Source organism: Sceloporus undulatus, chromosome 5 (genome assembly GCF_019175285.1).
Source record: "Sceloporus undulatus isolate JIND9_A2432 ecotype Alabama chromosome 5, SceUnd_v1.1, whole genome shotgun sequence".
Taxonomy (NCBI): Eukaryota; Metazoa; Chordata; class Lepidosauria; order Squamata; family Phrynosomatidae; genus Sceloporus; species Sceloporus undulatus.
The window spans coordinates 55,820,764-55,829,636 of record NC_056526.1 but is presented as its reverse complement, the minus strand read 5'-3'; positions in this window follow the sequence as shown (position 1 = coordinate 55,829,636).

Here is an 8,873-nt window from a genome sequence, read left to right as displayed (position 1 = left end):
ACTTACTACTGCTGCTGAATTCAATTTGAATTTGGGATACATCTGGATTTTATCACATTGATTTTTGCCGCCAATGCCACCAGGCAGGTACATTCCGGGTAACATCTGGCTAGAATCCGAATTCAGATGCCCGATCAGATCCTAGCCAGATGTTACCCAGGAAACACCCACCTGGCAGCATCATCAAAAATCCATGTGAATTCTAGCCGGATGTTACCCAGGATATACTTCCCAGTGGTGTCCGCAGCAAAAATCCATGAGATAAAATCCGGATGTACAGTGGTGCCTCGGGTTACGAAATTAATTCGTTCCGCGGCACCGTTCGTAACCCGAAAAGCCTTCGTAAGCCGAATTGCCATAGGCGCTAATGGGGAAAAGCCGCGATTCCGTGCGAAAAAGCCGAAAAAAGCACCAAAAGTTTTTTCGTAACCCGAAAAAACATTCGTAACCCGAAACAATAATTCCCTATGGGATTTTTTCGTATCCCGAAAATTTCGTAACCTGGGTATTTCGTATCCCGAGGTACCACTGTATCCTAAATTTGAATTGAATTTGGAAGAGCTACATCGCTTTTTTCAGCTATGTGCCAATCTCCTTAGTTAGAGTACATCTGTGTCTCATCTTTCCCCCAGTAAGATGTCAGACATGGCTCTTCTCCACAGAATAACCCTGTAAGGCAAGTCAGGCTGATATAGAGTGACTGCTTCAATAACACTATATGAATTACATGGCTTGGGATGGGCACTTGAATCTGGATTTCTGAAATTCCAGTCCAGTACTCTAGCCACTACACTACACTGGTTCTAGAATTCTGGTCTTAAGGATCTAACAGTACTGTTATTTTTACTTTATCTGCAATAATTAATTGCAGTCACTTTGGCCCAAATGTGTGTGGGGAAGGGATCAAGTTCTGCTCTCCAATATGAATTTTCAGGTAGGTCAAAGACTTCTGTTCACCTCTGACATTATCTAGGCTGAAGAACTTGAACGAGTTCCTCCCACCTCTACAAATCCACAATTCCCCAGTCAGCAGGCCCAGTATAAATTCTGTGAGCACAGAAGACATGTGCCATCACAGCATGGATCATTCCAATATTCCAGCCCTTCCTATATAAATCAAATGAATTATAACAACAGCCATTTAGCTTGCTTATACAAAAGGTAATTTCAGAGTCTTGTCTCTGTCAAATGCATGGGTGGACACTTCTGGAGGGTTCTCCTTTGGATCTTGGTGAGCTACACCATAATAATAATAATAATAATAATAATAATAATAATAATAATAATAATAATAAAATAATAATAATAATAATAATAAACCTTTATTTATAAAGTGCTGTAAATTTACACAGCGCTGTACATACAATCTTTTTATTTGGACGGTTCCCTGCCCTCAGGCTTACAATCTGAGATGGTTCTGTATGCAGGAGATTATTTGCAAACATCCTGCACAACATCCCTGGATTAGGATGACAGAAATCAGGATCAAGTGTGTATATATGTGTCTGTCTTCATGTTGCCTGTAGACTTACAGTGACTCCCATTAATTTCCTAAGGTTTTATTAGGCAAGAAATACTCAAAGGTGGTTTGTCTTCCTCTAAAATATAGCCAACAGTGCCTAGTTTTCTTGGGAGCCCCCATGTAATACTATGCTGGGAGGTGTGGTAGAGTGGGGAAGATGAAAAGTTGTAAACAGCATTCCTGGAAGGTAAGGAGGTGATATGCCACTTAAAGGTTATTTTGACCCCACTAAGTCTTGTTACAGACCAAACAAAAGCCCAATGTAAAAGCAGAAAGTGACCCAATGGTCATCTTCTAATTTATACAGAAGTTTATTTGGGTCATGAAAGAAGCCTAGGTTGCATTGAATAACCTTTAAATGGGAAATCGTGCTCCCAAGACTTTGGGTTTTCCCCCCCCCCCCCTCCGGGTTTTGGAATTCTGTGATTTGTAGTTTTGCAGCAGCCTCTGCCCATCCGACCTGCCAGCACTCAGTTTAATTCTTGGGGACTGGCAAATCATTTGCCTAATATTATCCTCAACCTTTGGCTTCAATTGACAGACTATGGAGCTGACTGAGGACTGCATTTTGCTTGTAATTCAGACAAACTTCTTTGATGTTTTGTAAGTTGTTATCTATTATCACATATCATGTACCAGGTGGAAATCATGTGGCCCTCAATATGATGTTTGAGAGCATGTTAATAAGCAGGCACAGTTCCATCCTGTTTAGTTCCAGCAGCTGAGGAAGGGTCCCACTGCCTCTGCTGTGTCCTTGAAGGGAGAGAAGAGCAGCCAGCATCTGCCAGACTTGATTTCCTGCCACACAGCCTCCTCTTTTCCTTGGGTGTTGTGTCTGTTTAGATTGTAAGCATGCGGACAGGGAATTGTCAAACTGAAAAGCAAACTTCCCTCTGCCAGCATCAAAACAAGCAGGAATTGCTGGCTATTCTGTCTAGGGCTCCATAAAATATGTAAAGGCATTTGTTCTATAATAATTCAGAGGGGAGTGCCATCTACAGGTTTTCTTGTACCATTTCTGGAAGGCATGAGGTTAGAAACCAATGTACACAATGTAAACCCCAAAAAAGAAATAGCTGATTTTTTTTAAAATCTCCTTTGTATGATACCTTCTTCTAGACTGGTATGTTGTCAGCATGAGCATGTAAACTAGATGCTAGATGTATATAATTTTTGTCAGAAACATGTACACTTTAAACACATTAAAGTTTCAGTCCTCTGCTAATACCTGTCTGAAAGTAAGCCCTATAGAGTTACTTCTGAACAGACATGCAGGATTACACAATTTATTGTTCAAGGAAAACTATGCTCTATACAATCATCATTCTAATAAAGAAATAAATCAGATTTCTTCCACATTTAAGATTAATTTCCCAGACAGATAAGGGAATTAGAAATTCTGAAACATATTTTATTTCAAGATGCGGGTGGAGTGGGAGTGGGAAGCATAAGGAATTTTTAAAACAAAAGATACAATTCAAAGTCTTGGGTATTTTTCCTGCATGCATATACACACTGCTCTGCCAACTCCCCAGAAGAGATAACAACTCTATTACTAGTTTCCTTGAATTTACCAAGTACTTTCTGTTTGAAAACATTTCTCCCTCCTACTTTTCTCTGCAAAGACTCCCATCTCCATTAGGAAGAGCAGTAGTCATCTGCACAAGCAGTTAAGCAATTCAGTTCACTATGCCAAATTCCCTAAAGTAATCTTACCCTGCAGCTCTTAGCTTAGGTTTCTTAAGCAATTTAGGGCAATATATGTCATAGCCAATCTACTTTTGACAGTTCTCAGCAACTTTTATCTGTTCACGGCAACTTCTTTATGTGCAGTTTTTGGTTTCCCATTACCTTTAGGGATTGTAACTAATATTGTGGAAAATGTTGTTGTTGCTACTTTACATAGTAAGTAAAATGTGTAGTCCAAATAGCAGGATCAACATGCAAAATAATTTGAATGTGAGAATATACATACATACCCATGGATGTCTGCACCAATGGTGTTGTTTTATGCATTGAGAATCACTCTGTTTGACAATTTTACCTCTTCTAAAATCACTCTGGTTTTGAGAATATAAAATGCAGAAGTTAATCATCTACCTCAGCTTTTGCATGTTTGTACTCTATAAAGAAGTAGCTGAGTTTCAGGGTTCAGAAAATTATCTTTGCATTTAGTCACACTGCAGAATAGCAAAGACAAAGATAATTTCCTGAACTCTGAAAACCAGAGGAATAATTATGGGGAAAGACATGCTCTATTTTTCATGTATCACTAGTTACGAATAACATTATATATGTAGTGTGGGTATTACTCTCAGCATATCAAAATTGTTCAAAATTGTTCTCTGTAAACTAGAGCCCCGAAAGACAGGCCAAAATAAAGCTGCTTCGGGTCACTTTGGATGTATGCTGTTTAAATGACACACACATCTTAAGAGGCCAGAAGCTGTGCAAAAGCTGCATTTCAGTCCTTGGGACTGGAGTGTGGCTTTGGCACAGCTTCTGGCCTCTTAGGATGCATGCATCATTTAAACAGCATGCCTCCAAAGTAATCTGAAGCAGCTTTATTTTGGCATGTCTGTTCGGCCCGTCTGTTTGGGCCCTAGAACCTCCAAATCCAGTACACCTATAGTTTAAGACATCTCAATAATTTCATTTGTGATTTATTTTAAAATGAACATAGCACAGAATTGCTGCAAATAAAATAAATATGAATTGTTTTACATTTCTACCCCAAAAAAGGAGCACAAGATCTATCCTCCAAATAGCTGGTGTGGATGCACATTGTTACACCCAAAAGGTGGGAGGGCACTGGACCCCCCACCAACTGTGTCAGTGTTTCCTTAAATGTTGGGGGACACAACTAAATTGGCCAGCTTTTGTGCAGCAGCAATGGTCTGTCGGCGTAAAATGGTTTTTGAAAATTTTATAATGATTTTACACTTTTAATTTCACATTTTTTAAGAGTAAATTTTGTACAGTAGTCCCTTGGCTTACGTGGGGGATCCGTTTTGTGCCCCCCCCCCGTAAGCCAGAAAACGTGCATGCTCAAGTCCCATTCAGTTGAATGGGGCTCGTGCGCCATTCTTTCTCCTGTTGCACAGCTTCCAAGTAAGTATGGGGCGCCCACTTATAGTGCAGGCGCACTGTAATTGTATTCCCAATTAATATTATTTACTTTTATATTTTGATGCTAATTCTATTTTATTTGTTGTATATGTATGTCTGATGATTGATGTTTATCTGATGTCTGATCTGTTGATTGTAAATAAATAATTCAAATATTGGGGGAATTGTTTAACTCAAAGGATACTTGAAAGAGTTTGGGTAAACTAAGGGACCATTTTCACCTGTGTATACCAACACTAACTGCAGGAGCACTTCAGGTTTAATGCAACCTTGGAAGGATTCCAGGCTGAAAGTTTTATTTAGAAATATGCAAGAGAACATGCAAACACACACTAACAATTCAAACAGAATTGGAGCCCTGGTGTTGCAGTGGTTAAATACCTGTACTGCAGCAACTCACTCACAAACCACAACATTGTGGGTTCAATACCAGCCAGGGGCTCAGAGTCAAGTCAGCCTGGAATCCTTCCAAGGTTGCTAAAATGAGTACCCAGCTTGTCGTGAGCAATTAGCTTACACATTGTGAACTGCTTAGGGAGTGCTTAAGTGCACTAAATGGTATAGAAATTTACTTGCTATTGCTGTAACAGAAACACCACAGAAGGCTAACTGAAATAGAGGCATGGAATTGGACAGTGGAGGCACAGAGCTGTAAAAAGATAAAAGTTTCCCCTTGAAGTAAATGTCTATTTGTAGGGGTGGTGCTCATCTCTGTTACTAAGCTGAAGAGTCAGCATTGTCCAAAGATGACACTGGTGGTCAGCATGACTGCATGGAATGCCTTCCTACCAAAGTGGTACCTATTTATCTACTTGCATTTGCATGTTTTTGAACTGCTAGGTTGGCAGAAGCTGGGACTAGTGATGAGAGCTCACCACATCACATGGTGCTTAGGTCTCAAAGTGCCAACCTTCCGACCCTACAGTCACCAGAATTGATGTCTTAACCACTAAGCCACCACGTCCCTTAGTGCTGTAGATGGGGTGATATTTATCAGTCCCAATGAGGGATCCATAGAAAGCAGGGTGCGACTAAGACAGTATCTGATGATGATACAGGAAGAGGAAGCTCTGGATAGATGGACAGAGCTCCAGTAGGTGGCTGGTGTATGTGCAGAGTGACCATGTGTGGACTGGATATATATACCCTGTTTGGTACCCTCAAGGGATACTTAACGTTCCCACACAATGTAGAAGGTTGAGTGCTTTCCCAGGAAGGTTGAGTGCTTTCCCAGGGAACTGACAAAAAGGGGTAATTTTGGTAGATGGTCTTAACTTCAGATGATCAAAACAATAATTGGACCTAGGACAACCCCAGGGTAGATGGATAGGGAAGTTGGCTGGGAATATGACAGGGGGTACGTAGAAGATATGGTTTACTCCCCTTTGTGCAATGGGTCCACCTTTGTCTCTAGTGCAAGAAGACATGCAGAAAGCTTGTGGCGAGGACCTAGCGATCAGCAAGCCCATTCATCCTTTATTTACCTAGACCTTTCACATGTGTTTGGGTCAATGTGCATTTCCGGTGGGAAGCTTTCTTTTGTTCAAAAGGTCATTGTGACCTCTTAAGAACATGTCTTGCTCTATATATGAACATATGAAAACACATATAAAGCATGGGGGGTGAGGTGTTGAGTATGCTAACACAATGAAATCTCATGACTGTAATGGCTAGAAGAATCTGATGGTGGCTGCAGATGCATTTAGACTGCCTCAGGAGGTGGTAGACTCTTCTTCATTGGTGATCATTAAACAGAGGTTGGATGATTTTATCTCAAGTATGCATTTTTTGTGTTTCAGCATGGCAGGGGGTTCAACTAGACAGCTCTTGCGAACATTTTCAATACTTATAGCACAGAATCATTGATTCTGTACTGTAAGTATTGAAAATATCTCATTATTACAGATATTTAAAGGATAAATAAATGACAAATGTTAAAACTTACATGTGCCACTTCAGCCCTACTTATAAAAGCCAATGTTGGTTTTAATTTAAAACAAACAAACACTAATTCTAAAATGCAGTGGGTCATTCAGTGAGTAACAGAATGAGCAAACTTTCAAATGAATCACTATATCTATTACAGCTCCCATTCATTTGTCCTCCTGTAGCATCATCAGGAACATTTGTAGATTGCTTTTCAGAGCACATTAGAACCAAAGGATTACAAAAACAATGGTATAAATCAATTCACTTCTTCAGCAGCCAGTGTACCTGGATGTATCTTAACACATTATTTAAAGGTCATTCCTAAAAATGGATTCCTTGTAATCTGTTCTTGGCTCTTGAATTTTAAAAATGGCTTTGTGATAAATGGATTTCATTTAAAATAGATGCCATGCTTATCATTGCCCTGTTTGTTTCTAAATAAACCTGAGTCCAGATAAATAGCTGCAAAAGGCAGAGTCACTCTTAGTAAGCAAAGGTCACTGTTTTCAAACTGGTTATTAAAAGCTGTGCAAAGTCAGAATCTGATTACTGTATGCAATTCATAAACCAGTTAATTTATCTCAGAAAGATTAATACTTTCATTCTGTAAAGGTACCAATCAGGAGAAACAAACAAACTAAGTCCATGATCCAAGATGGCTTTTTATTTTGCATGTAAATGAACACAGGGGAATCATTTCTACCAAACTGTGCCACCGGACAAAGCTGAGAGCAGCCTTTTATACAGAAGACAGTGCTTAAGTTTCGGGCACCCTCCTTCTGAACTTTCAATAACCCAAATTAAAAAAGTGTGTTCTTAACATTTAATGAGGATGAAACTCTATGTCTTATCATTTGGCACCAAAAACTGATTTGTCTCACTCCTTGTCTGGGTCAGCTTGGCCTTGACTTTGCAGGTGCACTGTTATCGTCCCAGAACTCAGAAAGGGAAAGGTGGGGAGAGAAAGTAAGGAGAAGGGGGGCAACACAGCCAAAGGAAGAGCAGCGAGAGAGAGGGGGGTTTATCAAACCCTCACAATTCTAACATAAAACTAGTAGCAAAGCTGGAAGTGCTAGTCCTATGGCAAGGATGGACACAATGGTCCTATGAATGTTCCCTCATTACAACTCCCATCACACTTGGTCACTACGGTCAATAGTGAAGAATTAAGGGAGTTCAGTAGGTGAAAACTTATGGGAATTTCACTCAAAACCAAATCTGAAACCTCAGTTTTCTACTCATCTCTTATAGCAATTGCAACCATAGTACCTTTTAGCAATAAAATTAGGTCTTTCTACTTGACCACCAATCCAAATCATTTTCCTCTAGCTCTTACATACCTCACTGCAAGACAAAGCTAATACTGGTGTCAGTGTTAAAGCTGAAGTTATTCACATATTTGTGCCTAGAGTCAGGGGCTCTGGGGCTATTTTTAAAGCAGGGAGGGATCAACACTGGCAAGCAAGCTGTTACTCATTCTACATACTTGCATGTATTTGCAGCGAAAGGGCAAATTACTGTTCTCATCCATTATAACAGAAGCATCCTTAAATAGGAAGATTCTTGTAAGCAGTGCGTATGTAGAAGTGCCCTTCTTTTCTCCCCCTTGTAATTTACAGCCTTGACAGACCAGTGATAAACACCAGCCTAGGGACAGAGTGGGTGTGGTGTCCACATGCGCATGCCCCGATTCCACTCCCACACCGGCGTGACACTACGCACTCAACCACATGGTGGGTGCCATCATGGGGCTCCTCTGGTGCTGTATCAAGATGACACAGCGCCAAAGGAGTGCCGAAAAGCTGTGGCACTGGCAGCTATGGTGCCCTTTCCGTCCGTGGTGTAAAAAGGAGCCACTTTTTGAGGCTCCTTTTTGTGTCACAGAAAGGCCAGATCGTAATTACTCAAAACAATTTCACACAACATCACGCAAAACCCACCATTAACGTGGTTGCAAAGAAGCATTAACACCCATCTTTTTACTTTCAGGATTTCAGTGACAATGCATTTCCAATATCACTATTTGAGCATTTGCATGTGATAATCATTCTTGCAATTACTCGCCATTTTGATTTATTTGTAGGATGCTTTAAATGCACTTTAATCTCTCTTTAATGCTGAAATTAGTCCCATTGTGATAAACTCCTATGTCTGAAGAGGTGGGCCATAAGACCTTACGCTATGATACAGAAACATGGTCATGTTAGTCTGGATTATCGGTATGCAAAGGGAATCTGTAGTCTTGAGACAGATTATTGCATTAGTTCTGCTGCCAGCATAGACCAGGTATGTA